Here is a 17,440-nt window from a genome sequence, read left to right as displayed (position 1 = left end):
TACAACTTCACAGAACACACCATCAAATGGAGGTAGGGAGGAGGAGGGAAAGGAGAGGAAGAGGGGGGGAAGGGAGGAAAAAGAGGATGGAGGGGGAAGGAAGAAGAGAAGAGGGGAGGGAAGGGGAAGAGGAGAGGAGAGAGGGTAGAGAAAGGGTAAAGAGGAAGAGGAGGAGGGAGAGGGGGAGGAAGATAAGGAGGAAGAGGAAGAGGAGGAGGAAGAGGAAAGGAGATGGCCTCGCCAGGGCCAGACAGCCCTGTTGTTCCTTAACAGACACCCTGATTGTCCCATGCACTCACCCTCTCACACTGTACACCGTAGACTTGCAAAGACACTGAACAAGATACAGAAAACTTCAGGGATTTACATTGACAGGTGAATATGAAACCTACAGATAAATAGCTACAACCATAATCCAACCCTTAAAAAAATAAGAACTATATAAATTGGAGAGGACAGAAAACCCTAGTCACCATTAAAATTATTAACCCACCAAAACGTGAAAATACAAAGCCTAGCTGGAGAGGCCCAGGGCCTGGCACTGGAGAAAGCTTGTAGGCCTGTCTGGAATCTGTGACCCCAGCGTCCTCCACGAGGTATACTTCCTAGGAAAAGCATAGCTCTTTCTTAACTCTCAGAAATCAAAGGAAGAACACGCTGAAGGCTTTAGGGTAACGGACCTGTTCTGACTATAGATTCACTGGTCCATGTATGTTTTAAAAACTCTATCCAGACTGTGTGTACAAAGAAAACTAGAGCCACTTTAACTTGACACTTTTTTTTTTTAAGTAACTGAACTGAAACAGCAATGACCCAAAGCCCAGGAGGGGCCTGAGCCCTTGGCTCTCTTCTCTTGTTTTCTCAGTGAGGTGTCCTCAAGTCAGACAGACAGACAGATACATCCGCTCAGAGACTGCTGTGTTTCCTGTCATTGTCTTCTTCCACTCCCACTTCCCTTCTCTTTTCCTACTCTTTCACAATATCACTCAAGAAATACCAAATTTACAGTCCATGGTGATGCACGATGTTCAGATGGAAAGATATCAAAACCAAAACAGGTAGAATTCCTACCCTATTCCAGATGCTAGAATCTTCAATTAAGCACACGGAGGGCTCAGTAATGCAACGAAGAGAATGAAATGGATAGCTGCGGAACATCTATAAACATTACCCCACACCAACATGAACGTGGACGATACTCCTCTGAAAACCAAAGCAGAGCTAAGAGTCACACGCAGTGGTGAGCAGGCAGCTTCACGCCATGCACACCCGAGTGTGCGTGTGTGAGCGCATGTACATTATGGTATTAAACTATTACTATGATCACAACATTACTATGATTATAATTATGACAGCCATATAGTTAAACAGCTTAAGTAACTATAGTAACAAGGGGCAAATCAAGGAAAACTATACAAATAAGTAAACATTATGAAAAAATCTATGTTTCAACTAGTTATTCAAAAAAGTTCAGAAATAACTTTATGTCAAGCAACTGTATACTTTGTATTTTATATTAACCCTACCCTTAAGAGGCAGAAGCATCACCAGGGGCAGGAAGGGAAGGAGTAGTGGTCTGCGTACCAGCAGTGCACATTACAGCTCACTCTGGCCAGTTACTAAGACACAAACAACCACTGAAGAAAATCTCATAGCTAAGTAAAGGATACGACAGCCCGCCATTCCAGCAACAGTTAGAAGGGGGTGCCTAAGTGAGGAGGAGGCTGCCCCGAGCCAGCAGCAGCGGGGACACTCAACACCAAAAGCTGCAGCCTGGAGGAAAGAGCCGCAGGAGCACCACCAAAGGTAACACTTGGGCTCACACTAAAAAGTACCACATCTGTACTTTCCAAAGCCTGAGTTTAAACAGTACAGCTATTCTGGAGATTACAGATTACGGCACGACCAAGGCCAAAGGCACCGCAGCACGCTGGTCAAAGAGTAAGCCAAGGACTCATTGCACACTTGTGGCAAGGAAACACGGCCCTTAGAGAATGATAAACTCTGTAATCCTGAGTTAGCTGGGAGGATCTAATACAAACCAGGTTACTTACAGCCCCTTTCCACTTACCATAAGTGAGATAACACACTTATACTTCTGAAAGGAGTCTCAAATGAACCACTGTAGCTCTTTCTCATTAGACCAGACCTTGTCAACACCTCTCTCAATGGAAAGGAGCTGCCTGACCTAAGCAAGCAGAGTTTAGAAACACTGTTCCAGTACAGGAAACATAAAGGGAAATGAAGACAAAGATGCCAAAGCTGGAAACAAATGAGAAAAAACAACTAATATTTAAACTTTTTAAGAAAACCATGAAAAGGGGGAGGAAAGGCCCTCAATTATGAGAAAGTGCCAACGCTGACAACAACTCGACATTAGAAGCTTAAGGTTTACTTCCTTACAATTCTACTTGCATATGTATTTATACTATGGGGAAGAAAGGCAGGAAGACCAAGGCCAAACCTCAATGATCAAGAGCTGGATGTTGCGCAGGCCCCCGAACCTTTCTACCATCCACTTAAGACATTTATGCCCATGCTCCTTATCTTAAGGAAAGTAAACTACTCAGGTAAGTGACAACTGCTGAGGCAGTGTCATCCTTACCAGGCTACATGACCACTATGGCCATGTCCCCTGCCAACCCCGCTCTGCCCCGCCCCTCACCATCAGCCCCGCCTCACACCGTGTCAGCCCAGCCCCGCCCCCATGTCAGCCCCGCCCCACACTGCCAGCACCTCACACCACCAGAAGGCGCCGCCCCACACTCAGAAAGAGGTAAAAAAAACAGTCAGATCTGTTTTTCCATGTTAAATTCTTGCAGCACAGAGAGCAGGCAGCCACTTTAGTTCAACTTACTGAACAAGAGAGAAATTTGGCCCAGAAACAGTCAAAACGAAAGAGAGCATAGCATGGGTCCACAGAACACGGTAACACAGAAGTCATCTGTGAGACCGACTGGTCCAGGACCAACAGAGCGGCCCATGCCCTGAACCACAGACGAACCTTGTCATTATAGTGAGTTTGGGTTCGTTTGGGTTGTTTTTTGTTTTATTTTGTTATCTTTGATTTTTTGTTTTAAACTAAGTGGGGAAAGGGCAGCATGGGAGGAACTTCCCTTAAAAGCATTCTGAGTACACTTTAAACACAGCCTCGAAAGTAACTGTTGCAGGACGGATTCCAAAATACCATTTTGTCTATTTTAAATTATTCAGACAGAAAAAAATAAAAGTCACGTGGCTTTATATGTAATGACTAGCTGTTTACTGTCTACATTAAACACCTGCTAACATAAATATTATTGATCTATTTCTCCTGGTAAGACAGATTACCTCCCTGAACCACTCCAAACAGAGACATTAAGACAACTCTTTCTAAAAGACGGGAAGAGAGCACTGCCTAGCAGTTTTCAGATACAACTATCAGAGCTGAGGAAAGCAATGGTCCCCATATTACCGGCTAATTAGTCTACACTCACGCACCACACTCTAGCTTGCTCCTCAACCATCTTCCTCACCATCTTCTCAACTGTGTTGCTGTAAATGTGACCACCCCACCTCCTATAGGACACACGCCTATAGGTGGCATTATCTAGGAAGGTTTTGAAGCCTTTGGAAACTTGCCAGGAAGTCTGTCATGAGAGGTGAGCCTGGGTTGTGTGGGCAGGCCCCCCTTCCTTCCCACTTTCTGCTTGGTGACTACTGTAAACAGTACAGCCAGCTGGCTCCCTGCCCCCATGTTACCTGCCACCACAGACCCTAACCCTCCTTACACTGCAGCTAAGATAAACATCCCCTAGTTGGTCAGAAAGGTGGTCTGAGCAGCTTCTTGATGCAAAGTCTCATGCTTTGAATTTATTTGACTGCTCCCTTGTACTACCTGTGTTGATAACTTTGTTCCTCTTAGCCAGAAGTTTACCTGGCTTGATTCAGATGAACACTGATAGGAACACTGTATGAATCAAGGCATATCCATAGTGCTGCCACATAATAGAGGCCATTGGACTGACTGCGCACACCTGTGCACACACATGCACATGGGCACGTGCACGCGCACATACACACACACACACACACACCATAGGATTTTTTTAGTCGTAATAATATTCTTACCTGACCAAACTATTTCTAAGTGTGTGAAATAACCCCTGTTTAAACACACAGGGCTGCCCATATAAATAAGTAAAGCCATGTCGCAACAGCTCCACATGACAAATAAAAGCTGTAACAGAACTGCCAAAATCTATTCTTGTATGCTCAAATAGCATTTTGGGGTTAACAGTACCCCAGAGCTGTAGCCTGGCTTCCGTGAAACCTTACCTCTGTACACCCATAGCCTTGGGCTGAGTCAATGGTGCTGTTCTGTAACAATATACTAAAAAGTATATCACTAGAGTTCTTTGTAGGTTAGAGTGGGTTTCTAACTCTCATTCACACTGGACTCCTGCGTGATCCCTAGTCTTTGTTTTCTATAGAAATATTGTCTTTTTCCAGTAGCTTCCTCTCCCTCTAAGTCTCTCTGAATGTTACCTACCAGCTTTAAACTCTAGAAAAGTTTGCTTTACCCAATTCCCTTAGCTGGAAAACACAAAGTACTTGTGCATATTCTAGAAACAACTCTGGTTCTTCTCCATTAAAACAAATTAACTGGGTGAAATTTTTATTTTACTAGGCCCACCAATTTAGCTGCCAAAAGCCCTTTAGAAAAACTCTGACCAACATACAGCACCAAAGGGTGTGACAGTTCCACACAGCATCCAGTCACTTACTGTGATTCATAAAGGTACAAGCTAACAAATGGGCGGACTTGTATTCTTCAAAACTATGAACCAATGTGTATGCTACCTACAGCAGCTCTAGAGAACAGGGGCCTCATCCACTCACTTTAGTGGGAGCTGAGGGTGTGGACAAAGAAGCACCGCTTCTCCACCTTGCAGAAGCCTTCTCTGGAGCCATGCTGAGGTGAGGTGGTTAGGGCCCAGCATCTAGTCTCAATCCAAGGCAAGTGTGTAAGAAGACAACCTGGATGTTCTGCCTCTATGCTGTTCTGATCACTCTTCCTCACATAAAATGACGGTCACTTGTCATCTTTCCATACCTGACAGCTACTCAAATTCATTACCATACATATTATATCCCAGCCCCTACCCATCCAAAGCAACTGCTGAGAACCAGCATCGAAGAGACCGTGGCTTCCCAAAATCCTCTTCCTTACAATTACAGCAGAAGGAGGGCCAAGTCCTGAGGGCCCAGAAGAAAGGAAATTTGTATTAAGTTGGTGAACCTCTCAGTCCTCTGCTAGCCCCAGTGAGACAACAGTACAGCTTTGTGTACCACATGCTTGGGGGGTTTCTCCACAGCAATTTAGAATGAGGAAATTATGTTTATTGCCAGACTTTTGTTAAAGGGCTCCCATTTAGATGGCTGTGCCCTTAATAATCTCCCCCTGTGCCACTTCAGCTGTTTTACCTCGACAAGAGCTGACAACTCAGCAGATGGCATCAAAAGTACTTCTGTACTGAGTTGAATGGGAGAACCAGGGCCCGGGCCAGACAGAGGCTCTATTCACAAGTGGCTCCTTTGAAAGCTCCTCTGCTGTTCTAAATCCTAAGTATTCAAGTCAATGCAAGGGGAAATCTTCACTGCAGAAGGGGAGGAGGGGGAGGGGAGGGGAGAGGAGAGGAGAGGAGAGCATCAAATGTGCTACCTGTGCCAGCCATGGATGGCTTGCCAAGTTGAAGCCAGCACAGATTACCCATCACATCAACATGTGTCACCTACCATATTGTATATTCTGGATCAGGATTTCTTCTAGACTCTTGAGATGAGGCACCTCTAATTGGGAAACACACAAGCCCTGGTGTTAAAGCCATCACCTGGGTCACAGCATCACCGGTTACCACATTCGGTTAAAAGTTCACTTCCCATCACAAACTTTCTAGTCCTGAAAATGACTTTGCTTGGCAAGGGCTCCTGATCCTATTTTTCCAACCAAGAAACTAACTAAAAGCGTCTAAGTTGGACAGTCTACAGACCTGTTGAGCCAGTATGGTCCAGGGAGTTCACCAAGGTGAGCTCTCGCTGCTTCCAACTGTGCCTGCCCTGTCCTGCTTCCAGATCTGTGCTGTGCACACTCAGTGCAAATGACAGATGTGGCACCTACGATGCTAGACATACAGACTCAACTACTTATGCAATATCTCACAAGTGTCGCTGTAAAAGCCAAGCCATCCCTGTCTACACAGTCATAAAAGAAAAATACAAAGCCCCAACTCTTCATTAACATAATCAGGAAAATGAACTGCTTTGTTTATATCAAAACCAAAGACAAGCAATTCTGCAGTGATAGAATATGTACTGTTTACAGTGCGTTTACAGCTTCAGTAGAGTATTTACTGTTCAGAGTGCATTAGTAAAGCACAAAAGCCGCTTAGAAACCTATTGGCTGAACCATTGGCTTCCAGAAGACTTAACAATTCCAAAGATAAAAACAACTGGTTCTTTGAGTCCTTCCTAAGTGGGAGATGCATAAGACACCAGCCAGCCTTCGGGGTAGAGGATGAAAGAGCAAGCTTGGCCATACTGTGAGCTTGGGGCCAGCGCAGGTCTAAAACAAAAGATTCTTTTGATTAATCCAGTTAAAGGACTCAGTTTTATGCTAGATTTTTTTAAACTATATTTTTTTAATCACACTTTACATTGCTTTACCCAGTTAGTATGTTGTTGTTCATTATGTCTGGGAGTCAGTTCAAGTTTCTGCATAGCAAAAGAGGGAAACATTTTGAAACTTCAGTGAAACAGAGCCAATCCTTAAAAGGAAAAGGAGGCGGAGTTAGTGAAAATGCTGTTGCAAGGCCTCTGTCACAGCACCCTGCTTCTTTGTCCTCCTAGGAAATCTACAAACTTGAAGGAAATACTAAAGAGGTGGCAGTATGCAAGAATCTTCAAAAAGGGGGGAAAACAATCTAAGCGCTCTTTCTCGGAGAAAAGTGTCCAAGGAAAACAAAGGTAGAGAATTCTGCTCACACACAAGGATATTTAATATGGTTTAACAATCATAAGACACTCCAGTAAAAAGCCTAAATAAAATTGCATCCCTTCTTTATAGCAGTGGCCCCCCCCCAAAAGAGACTGACTTAACTTGAAGTTGTTTAACTTGCGAGAACAAGCTGACAAGGTGCATGGGTACTTCTGCCGTCCCTGCTCCTGACACTAGCTGAGTCTCTCAAGCCTTCTCCTCTCTGCCTTCAGACCAGCTGCTTCCTCACAGGAGGTAAAGCATCTAAGGCAAAGCTATAGGATCCTCAGGAAGAAGGACATCAATGAAACAGTGAGACCTGGGGGAGCTTTATATAGACACAGAGGAGAAGACAAAGTGACATGGTGTCCTCAAGTCTCTCTCTCCTATCCCTTTTCCAAAAAGGATGTAAGATGGCATTATCTCCACAATAAAACCACAACACACAAAACTCCTGATTTACTGTATTCCAGAACAACGGGTTCTGTGATAAAATCCACTGTTACATGGCAGACTGTTTTTATAAAGTTTTATTTTCCCATTAAAACACTCAATAATCGACTACTAGTACTGTACATTTGGTTTACTGACTAAAAATCCTGGAATGAACTTACACTTTGATTTTTATTACTTTCAAACAACAGATCATTACTCTATAGATCTAATCTACTTTTACCGTTTTTATTATTTGCTAGGATGTTGTTCTCAATTTTCATAGAGGAACAGACATAGAAACATAGTTCATATGCAATATTTCTGAAACTTGTAACAAGTGTTCTAGAACTGTCAAGTGAAGATGATCTAAAAATAGGTTACTGGGTCATTATTGCAAAAGCACCCGCCAAACAATACCCACAGCAATGAGTTTCTAATGTCACTTAACTACATGAACTATTGCTGAAGGTTTGTCCGGCCTATGCTTTCCTCTCACATACCTTCTATCTCAAAGCTACACACAAATCCTTGTGAAGTGCTCTCAACAATTGAGACCTTAGAAGCTAAGTGAGCCCTGTCTCTGTTCTCCATGAAATAAAATACAAGACTCACTAACTATGGCAGTATGCCTACACCTGGACAAAGTCAGTGAGTGCTAACAGCACTCTGCAGGCCTAAGTGGTAAACAAGGCAGTCTTGTGACAAAGACGACCACACAAAGCACACAGGACACGGGCTTAGGGGCTTATCCTGTCACTAGCACCATAAATGTCACACTGACCTTTAACCACTGTAGGATGGGTACTGATTTCCCCCAGCTACAAACAAGAACAGGCTGGACTAGATACCGTCTCCTCAGCTTCCAGATGTGCTGTCGGCTATAGCTTATATTTAGGCCCATAATGAAATCTCATGGGAGCATCTGAGAAGTAGCACTTAGGGTCTATGATTTTTTTTTTTAAGATCAGAGTCTTCATGCCCTCCTGAGACAAAGAGAAGGGGCATCCATTGTTCTCCTCATGATGTACAGGCAGAAAGATAGCACGCCTTTCTACTCAACAGTTGCTCACTTCATTGAGCATCCTGGCAACAAAAGGAAACTTGACACTCTATCCCTTACCCACAAAAACCCAGAATAAAACAAAAGCACTACCTCCCCAAGAGCAGCAGCACTGAAGGTGCTGCTATAGTCCACGTGCCCAGAGATGCCGGGCACACAGCCAGTATCGGCAGTGCAGACCCAATGTTCCCTGGCTCCATGAATAACTAGCCCTGAGCCTGGGAAGGCTCACTAGGACAGCCACTTCACAGCACAACAAGGAGAGAAGAACTGTAGAACTGGCTGGGTTTACTTCCTGCCTCTATGCAGTCAACTAAGAAAAGATGCTAATTGTTATTGATGATGTGTATGACTCAAAGCCCCAAAATGCTCACAATGCAAATATTTTCACTCCCAACAAAAACGATGGGTTATATTTTAATATTCCTTTCTTGCTGTACAGAACTAAGAGCAGGTGCAGTCAACTCTTCAGTGACAGCTAATAATGAAAAGGCAAATGGTGGATGAGAGAGAGCAAAGATGGATGTATGAACGCAGAAGATTCTGTCAAGTCCTTTCAGATAGCTCTCCTTCCTCAAGATTATCCCTCACAATATAACTAACTGAGCTTATTAGTACAAACAACTTTAAAAGTACTTTAAGAGACATGGGGGATGTGGAAGAAACCGTCTGGACACAAGCTGAAAGCACTTTGCTAATCCACAGCTTTACTGGCCATGAGGGTGGGGAACAAGGAAAGAAGGAATGCAGCCTGGGCTAAGGCTAGGGCTTCCTACTGCACAGATGCGTGGCCAGCAGTACTCCTGTAACAGACAGACAGACAGACAGACAGACACTTCTTAATGAAAACACAAATGCCCGTTTATATATCCTGTCCTGCGCAACAAGTACCTTGATCACGGAAGAAGTCAAACAGCTACCTACTATGAGGATGAAGAACACAGTAGGGGCCAGAAGCCTTTGACCTGGAAGACATGACACCCTTCAACTCCTCCAATAGTGTCCTAGGCCCAACACTAGGTGTGTAGACTTTCCCTCCTGCAGAGTCCTAAAGATGGAAAATTGGAGGGTAGGAAACAGAGTCAAGAAGACAGGACAGTGTCCTCTTGCTAAGCTAAAGCACTTTACTTATTCCCCAGTCCTCCATGTGAATTCTGTCTGCATGAAAGACAGAAAGCCTTCACTAGGAAACCTACAAGGAAACTTTTAAGAAGTTTAGGCCAGAATACAAGAATTTTTCATTCTACTTTAAAAAAAAAATCAAAACAAATTCCATTTTTAGAAAGCATCTGACAAAATCTTGTCACTTTGTTATTTATGATTCACACACAAATCTAGCACAGTTAAATTCCTCATTAACTTTTCTTAACTAATACAAGGAAGAAGAAAAAAAAAACAAAACTAGCTGTCCATACCCTCAACTACTCTAAACAGTAAATACCCATCTTTATTTTCTCCCTAGGGCAAGGCACAAATAAAAACAAATACATTTAACCCTGCTGCTCACTCTATTGACACAACACCCAACTTGGTAGTCAGTTTGTCAATGTTACTGTATTATAGGGCCTTGTTCCGGGTTTCTTTCCATCCCTCTTGAAAACAAAGCAAAAAAGGCTCTCCCTCTCTTCCCCCAACTGAGCTGCTGAATGCTCCGACACGTTGCTGGTTTTAGTGCCAGCCAAATGCTAGCCTCACTCTCCCACAGCACTTTTCTCGGGCTTTAATTCACTTAGGTTAGTGCAAACGTAAACCAACAATCCCAGCTCCCACAGAAAATCGGAGGCATCAGCCAGAACCTGAAAGTGAATTCATTCTCACAAATATACCCGCACCCAGCTCCTGGGTCTGACCAACAGCATGAAGACTTGCTGTTAACAAATATCCTGGGACTCTCAGTCACAGAAAGAAAACAAAGACCATGCAGATAAAAGCTAACAAGGGGTTTTGTTGGGGGGCGGGGGGCAGCAATGCGTTTCGGGGTAGGTACTCATCCTAGAGCCTGGCTCCTTTCTTGCTAGGACCACCCTTCTGCACATGAGTAAGGGCTGGGCATCAGTGACCCCTGAAAGTCCACCAGAAAGAACTCCATCAGGAGACCAGCTGCTTTGCTGAAGAGCAAATCATGCAGATGATTTAACTCTTGAAGCCACAGGAATGAGGGAACTTTATAAAAACCACAACTGATTAAATCCAAAGCAAGCATCAGAACACCTGCAGGTGCTGGTAATGTCTATAGTGCATATTGTTTAAAAAGATTATCTGGTAGACTTAGGGATATTTTTTTACCGGGTTAAACAAGACTCAGTGAGTACTTGTGAACTACATAGCTGTACTACATAGCTGTAAAGATAACTAAAAAGCTGAAAGTGGCTCACACACTTGCTGAAATCCCTACAACTGTGCTTCCCAGGTCAGAGCCTGATGAGGTCTCTCAATCACTTCATTTCTTAGATTTCAACTTCTCAATAAAAAGGATGCACACCCCACCCACCCCCTTGCTAAGTTCTCCAGGAAATGCATTTCCACAGCCTCCTCCTCCAGACAGCACAATGAAAATGTTTATGTGGAAAATACCAGAGAACATTCAAACACTTGTATTCCATCAATCTCAACTCACAATTCTGCCACCGCCTAGCTCTGTAACAAGTCAGACAAATGTCATAAACAGCTCTAAGCCCAACTTTCATTACCTAAGAACAGGAAAATAACGTGAAGAATGAACTGACACGGTGTAAGCAGAAGCACGCTCTACAACTTGTAACATGCACAGAACACACAGTGAACGCCATTGTTGCCACAGTCATTTATGGCGCAGACAGAGCCAGTATTGTCCAATGTTCTGTTCCGCCCTTGGTGCCATGACTGTATCTGAACAAGACTGCCAATGCTCCCTGTAGGCAGAACCTGGCACCAGGAAAAGCAAGACAGAGGCACTTTGGCTGCCATGGTTTTATAGGCAGACACAAGACAGGGCCCAGCAATGACGACAATGACTGGAGTTGAAATCCTCAGTACAGTTCAGTGAATGACCTTGAATTCCAAGTCAGCGCCTTTCAGGATGTATAATCACAAACAGGAAACTGAACTTGATCAAGTCTCCCATGCTCTCTTCAGCTCAATGGGAATATGACAGCTCACACAGATTCCTGGCACATGAGAGCAGATTCCTGGCACACAAGGGTGCACACCTCCATGAACCTGCCGGACCATCCTGTTTCTCTCCTTACTTCTTTACCGTGGCACTAACACCAAGAAGCTTCTGTCACAGGCATAAGCTTGTCAACTGAGATCTTGAGAAAATGGGTGGAGTGTTAAATGAATCAGAACATGAGAAAATGCAGGTTAATAGGGGAGTGGCATCCTCTCCTCAGCCAAGAACTGAACCAATGCAAACTGAACCAATGAGGTAATCGCTCCTGTCAGATAGGCATATGAGTCACTGAATACAGTGCTGGGCACCTGAAACACAGCCTGGAAACTCGCACCCATGGCCCAGTGTGATCCTGGGCTCCTCTGCTGACTCACAGGCCAGACTTCCAACAGTGCTTTATTTTCCCTTCTGCACACCATCAGACTTCCAAATTCAACGTAAATTAGCATCAATCCACTTTAAAACTCTGAAAGGAAGGGATGGCTCCAAGGGAAAGCATAACAGGAGAATCAAAGAACTGTCCTGAAGCACCCCAAACACTGGAGGGTCAGCAATGCTCACCTGCTCAGCAACAAGGTCACCTGTGCTATGGAGGGCAAGACTACTCACAGTTAAAATACAAAACACTGCCCAGGAAGCCGGAGAACCACAGCACACCTCACCCTGGATGGTGAGCACTATGCTGGCTCCTACAGGTCTACATTGAGTTAAAATACAATAGAAAGCAAAACAACTTAAGAATGTGAATACATGTGGCAACTTGACTGGTATACAAAGTCTGTTAAATGTATCCACTGAAGGTATTCAAGGTGCAAAGACCTATGCAATGCCATTTAAAGACACTCTCGGAGTCAGTTACAAATCTCTTCCTCACTCATCAACTAGCCATCTACTCAGTTCTCCCAGCTTGCACACCTACACAGGATCTAGAGATGCATGCAAACCCAGGGAGCCCAAGTAAAACAGTACACACAGTTAAAGCTTCTTGGAGCCAGACTTTGGCTACTTTGTGTTTTTTTTCTTCCACCCTTCTCCATCCTTTCCACCCTTTCAACCCACTAACACTAGATAAAAGAGAGAAAAAGGAAAAAAAAAAAAAACGGGTAACAGGGCTACTTCCTGCTGACTGGGGCATCAAGCTCCCTGGGTGGTATTTGATCTTTGCAGGCAGGATAGCTAATTTCTTTTTGTTTCTTCTTCAATTAACAAACTGGCCAACAACAACCACCCACACCATTTCTCGGGGCCCTAGTATTAATAAACCTCTAAAAAGTCCACAGAACTCCAAATGTCACACAATCACAGAAACTATATGCTGGCTGGCAAAAATCACATCCCTGCTAGAGCACGAGGCAAATCATAATCAGCTGCTGTGAACAATCTGAAGCATCCTCATATCCAACACCAGGGATTAAAACGAAAACACTTTATTTTGGTGGTTTTAAAATAAATTAAAATTCTCATTACAGCTTCTAAATTCTGTTCCTCATAGATGGCGCTTAAGTCCCTAACAACCCTCCTATGTGTACGTGAAGCTACCATCTGCCTCAACGCCTACCATAGAATTATCTGCTCTGTACCTGTTTACCTCACTGTACTGTCTGCTTTGTAAAGGCGAACAGAGGCCATTTCTTTCTATAAATGAAAAGAGTAATCAATGCACTAGCACTCAGTAGGTACCCAGTAAACACACGTTGAGGAAAAAGGACAAGGAGTGTCACCAAGAGACACGTCATGAGGTCTAAAGCTGTGCTACTTACGATAATTACATGCTGTGTCTGGGAAGCAGGAAAGGAGGGACTCTTGGAATTTTACCTCTCCACCTCATAAGCATGGCAGGAAATGAGGAACAGCATCAGGGAAAGCAGTGCTCTACACACGACCCACTCAGGGTTTACCAGTGACTTCAGCTATTTCTTAGTTGACTTCATGTTTGTCCTCCTCATAAGAAGGTGTGTGCATGCATACCGTGTACAAGCGTTCTTCACAGAATGCTAACTCATAACTCAAGCACCGTTATGAAAGCTCTGCTATACTTTCCAGGACACTTGGGAGCTGCCAGTGGTACAGCAGCCACAGGACAAGAACTAAAGTCTCAGCCCCACGGAACTGCCAAAGCCTGCCCAGGTGAGGCTCAGAGGAATGGTAAAGGCCAAGCCTTCCCTGGCTCTGGGGGCAAATGCAGACAGTGTGTGCAGAAACTGTCCTCTGTAGCTTTCTTCCCTGGATGTTTACGACCAGATACTTCTCCCCTGCAGACACTGCTCCTGCAGAGATTAGCTAAGCCCACCTCCTTGTGTATAACCATGGTTCCTTGTGTATCTGTATGTTAGCAATCTCATCTCCTTTTCCAGCTGTATGCAATAACCCTGCTTCCCTGTTTAAATAAACACAGTGGGCTTCCACAATGCTGCAGCTTTTCCAGAGAGCCCAGAGCACCCAATCCCACCTTCTCTGTGTCCCCATGTCTGCTTTTTTCACTCCCACATCACCCCAGCCAGGGTTTGGGGACTCAAGCCATGTAAGGACATGGCACTGCCTCCTATCTTGCTGCTCTTATCAGTACCAGAGCCAAGCTGTCAGCCCTGAAGACAGCCAAACTACCAAAGTGAAAGCAAGTGAAATGATGATGGGCTGAGGAGATGGTTCAGGAAAGGGGAGAAGCTGAGTTCAGATGCCCAGTACCCACCTAAATACTCCTGGTGTGGCCAGCCAGGCCAGTCTGACCAGCAAGCTACAGGACCAACCAAAAACCTTTCTCAAAAAATAAGATGGAGAACAAACACCAGATGCCCACTTCAGGCCTCCACATACACACCCACACAAATATACATAACGAATGCACATGCACATACACACCCGCACACATACGTAAGAATGTACACATGCACACATGCATATACATACACACATCAAGCAGAGTTTTTACAAAGAAGTGGAATGAGAAGAAGGGACAGCAGGTGGCTGAAGCAACAGGCACAGCTGGATGCAGATGAATTTGGACAATCCTCTCCACTGCTGCACCATCCTGCCAGCCTGGGTATGTTTCCTCATTCTTTATTTCTAGTCTCCTGCTATCCCAAGTTCAGGGTCAAGAGTGATGAATATAAATTATATGAATACTTGAAGCTTCAGTAAGTCCCTCACCTCACAGCAAACTCCCCGGCTTCAGAGCAGGAGAGTAGAGTGGTTTGTTTTGCTTTGCTTGCTCATCAGAAGCATGTCCTTCTGAGTCCACTACTGACGCTCAGACCTAGCTACTCTTCTAGGGTATTTACCATACTCTCAGCAGCTTTACCTACTCAACTTTAGACTATTCAAATGCCAAAAAGAAGCAGGGTATAGATTTATGTGCAAAGCCCACTGATACTCTCTGGGATACCTCCTAAATTACTATGATACTGTTTTACACCCACAGTCTCAGGGTGTGGCTGCTCCTTTGAACACATGGGAAATACATTACAATTATGCCCAGCATATCAATGTGCTGAAGGCATTCAAAGTGTGTCTGCTTCTCTGAGCCTCATGGCAAAGTTATTATCAATGGCTCCAAGTTTCTCAAGAGTCTCCAAAGAGTTTCCTCACTAAAATCATTTAAAAAGAGGGGGCGGAGTATAGTGAGAGCAGTTTACCCCAAGCCTGGAGGATTATTTTTCAAGGCTGTAAAGGGTAATCGAGCTGACATCTTGTCCGAACACAGGCACAATTAGTACTGAGATAACGTTAACAGCTAGTTTGGTTGTTTGTTGATAACTCTGTGTGCCAGACTGCTTCTCTAATCCCTATATAACTTAAGGGAGAAAAGCAATCCTTTGGGAAAAGAAGAAATAAACAAGGCTGTCAGGCTGTGCCATGCAGACTCCTCTCCAACCGAGCTGTTTTAATTTGCAGTCACATGCCGCACAGACCTTTCTAATTACAAGCTGAGAATACCTGTTCGCTCCTTCAAGGAAGTCTTTAATTATCCTAGCCCTGCGATGCCTATTCCTTCCAGAAAGACCAGAATCATCACATCCTCGGACCCAAGGAGATAGATATAGGCCTTTTGAGACCTAATTTAAGTGCACAAAAACAATCCAAAGCCAAGCTGTCGGATTGGTTTGCCAGTTTCAACCTACACCCTCAAAGTCAACTCTTCTGTGGGATGTCAACTTCAAAATCTGTCTGGTGAAAAGGGCAGGAACCCAAAAATGTTTTGTTAACCTATGTAGTTGTGAAAAAGACCTTTCAAGTAAAATCTTCTATTTCAGAAAAACACTTTAGACTAAAAACCTCAAGCTTCTATGAAGAATTTGTACCTTTACAATAGGAAGTGGGCAGACCTTTTGTATGGACAATAAAGCCACCTGGACATGTCCTGGAAGTACTCCCAGGCACCACCCACCCTGCACATGCAGCTACACACACAAAAGACTCAGGCAAACTCCCTTCTCCCAAGCACAAAGGACAGCACAGTGCTCTGTACTACCCAAAGGGCAAATCTGTAAATCTAAAATCTAAAATTCACTGAGTAGAAAAAAAGAATTGAGCAAAGTTTCATTAAGTTATAAATCAAATTCTCACACCCCTCGATCTTAGCCCAAAGGCTGAGAAGAGAGGTACAGTTAGATTCTCTAAATCCACTCTGCCTATATGTGGCTACTGGGCTTTCAGAAGGTGGGAAAGCGTTCTATAAATGCAGACTATACAATGAATTTATTTTTCAGAAAGGAAACTGCCTGATTAACAAGGACATTTTGAAGTGACGCGGAAGGTAGCTGTGGCTATAATAATAAACAAACCCTGTTACTGAAGTCAAGTTCATCTGTTCCTTTCCACATTCTTACGTGCACTCTAGGAACATTTAAAAAGCACATGGTTCCATTGTTAACTCTGGTGGCCACGACTGTTCACAGAGTTTTAGAGTCAGTGAAGGTTACATAGAGTGCCTTCAAGATTCTATATTACTGAGTTTTACCACAGGAAGATAAAGTGCACTGTTAGTTCTTATGGTCAACACCAAACAGCCAGCTCAACTGTGCCCCTGGCACAGAAGTAGAGGGCACTGTGGTAGTTTTCTCCTTGGTAAAAATGGTAATCACATCTGAGGTGGGGCAGATGGAAGAGAAACAAAGGGTGACATCTTTCCAACAAAATCGCCATGAAGTGCTCACATGGCCCTGCCACATGGGACGAACTACCTATCTGTGGAAGGAGATTGCAGTGGCTGTGACTGGAGCCTGGACACAAACTTGATCCCAATGGCCAGTCAATGCTCCTCCTGACAGACTCTCTTACTGTCACTTCAGGCAATGTGAGGAAGACTGCCAGTCACATGTAAAGCATGAATGAGGCATCAAATACTCAGCAAAACCTTTGTCCACTGAGCCCTGCCGCCAGTTCAGCATTTCCGGTTTAGAGGCAGCAGCAGAGGAAGTGGGAAATCCTCACTCGTTTTTAATGCCCAGGTGAGCACTCCAGTAAAGATGCTTTACCTTTCATTTTCAGCACTCACACTCACTGTAAACCACATAAATCAGAAGCACAAAGGGACAGGGAGAGCAACCAAGGAAAGTCAGGAGGACGTGAGTGGGGAGAGTGATCAGTGCAGCTCAGGAAACCGAGGAGACGAGCAACTCGATAGAAAAGGCTTGGGAAAACAACCTCGTCCAACGTGATCCCCGAAGTCAGACACTACCAAGGTTATGCAAAGGCTTTCAGTCCAGAGTCCCATTGTCTTGGACAGCTACTCTGTCATTCAATGTGAATGACATCCTATCATCTACCACCGAATACTTAT

At 44.2% G+C, this 17,440-nt stretch overlaps 1 protein-coding gene across 17 annotated transcripts in view; it reads right to left on the bottom strand.

The window, feature by feature from the left end:
• The window catches only part of Map4k4 (mitogen-activated protein kinase kinase kinase kinase 4), a 127,888-nt gene that overhangs the window by 75,680 nt on the left and 34,768 nt on the right, over positions 1–17,440 (bottom strand). The window lies entirely within an intron of this gene.

The sequence above is a fragment of the Grammomys surdaster genome, unplaced genomic scaffold, assembly GCF_004785775.1.
Source record: "Grammomys surdaster isolate TR1022 unplaced genomic scaffold, NIH_TR_1.0 255, whole genome shotgun sequence".
Lineage (NCBI taxonomy): Eukaryota > Metazoa > Chordata > Mammalia > Rodentia > Muridae > Grammomys > Grammomys surdaster.
This window is presented reverse-complemented; position numbering and strand designations above follow the sequence as displayed.